Here is a 1,467-nt window from a genome sequence, read left to right as displayed (position 1 = left end):
AGGACTTAGAATTTGGAGCTGTCAACATCATGAGACCTTGAAATTCAGAAAAGAATAAAATACAGCGTCAGAGACTTGCGAGATTTTGTAGGCAGAGCATCTGGGGGTGGGAAGTGACCTCACCCGAGGCGGAACTCTCTTCTCCCGCATACTCCTGGCACAGTTTCTGACAGGTGGGCGGCTGGCTGGCGCCCGGCTTGAACACTGCAGTCCCGCTGCACTCACCACCTTTGAGCAGGGCATTTCAGGGCAGCTCGGGCTTAGAAAAAAGTCTGTTACATTGAGCAGCATGTCACTTAGACAACCCCCTCCCCAGACCCCCACCTTGCACTGGGGGTCTACCCTCTGGAACCCACAAAAATATTACATATTATCGTGGCCTGTGAGTTACTAAAGTGAGGGCATGATTGTGGACAGAGGAGCCTGGAGGGTTACAGTCCATGGGGTCACAAAAGAGTCGGACACGACTAAGTGACTAACACACACAAATTGTAGCCCACCAGGCTCCTCTGCCCATACAATTTTCCAGGCAAGAATACCAGAGCGGGTTGCCATTTCCTCCTCCAGGGGATCTTCCCAACCCAAGGATCGAACCAGCATCTCTTGTGTCTTCTTCACTGGCAGACAGATTCTTTACCACTGAACCAACTAGGAACCCCAGCACATGTTAGGCCCTCAGTAAATATTTGTTGATAGAGTCTTAGCCTCTTATATAACTGAAGATGAAGCTTATGATTCCCTGGTCTTCTCTTTTATGCTTCAGGCTTTTGGTGACACTTCCCTAACCCTAACCCTGTAGGCATTTATTCATTCAGTGGATATTTATTGTATGGGCCAGACACTGTTTTAGGGCCAGAGATATAACAGGGCAGACAAGAATGGCTTGCCCTTTTGGAACCCACCTTCTATAGAAGGATGCCCCAAAGTCACTCAGTGAGTCTCAGAATAGCTGAGAGGAATATTAGTTCTCCTGGATCCCAGGATGTCAATAGCCCGGGTGTCTCTGCCAGGGATTCCATGCTGCTACTCCTCCAGGGTCTTTCTTCCTCTTTTCATCTCCTGAGCCCCACCGTGCACCAGATCCTTGCCAACTCCTGCCCATCTCTCATGTCTTCACTTGGATCTAACATACCATGTATTTTGCTAATTTGTGTTATCTATTGTCTGCCTCCACCCCTCCTCTCCATCCTACTAGAATGTAAGCTCCAAAAGGACAGGGATTTTCACCTTAATTATTCACTACCATGTCCCCAGCACCTGCAACACTGCCTGGCACATAGTAGCTGATTAATAAATATTCATGAAGGAACGAATTTTTTTTTAACCACATCATGCAGCTTGAGGTATCTTAGTTCCTCAACCAGGAACCATGGAACCCAGATCCTTGGCAGTGAAGCATGGAGTCCTGACCAGTGGACTGCCAGAGAATTTCCCAATTTCTTTTGTTTTTTTAATTAATTTATTTGA

This window comes from Ovis aries, chromosome 24, assembly GCF_016772045.2.
Source record: "Ovis aries strain OAR_USU_Benz2616 breed Rambouillet chromosome 24, ARS-UI_Ramb_v3.0, whole genome shotgun sequence".
Lineage (NCBI taxonomy): Eukaryota > Metazoa > Chordata > Mammalia > Artiodactyla > Bovidae > Ovis > Ovis aries.
Note: the sequence above shows the minus strand (reverse complement) of the source record.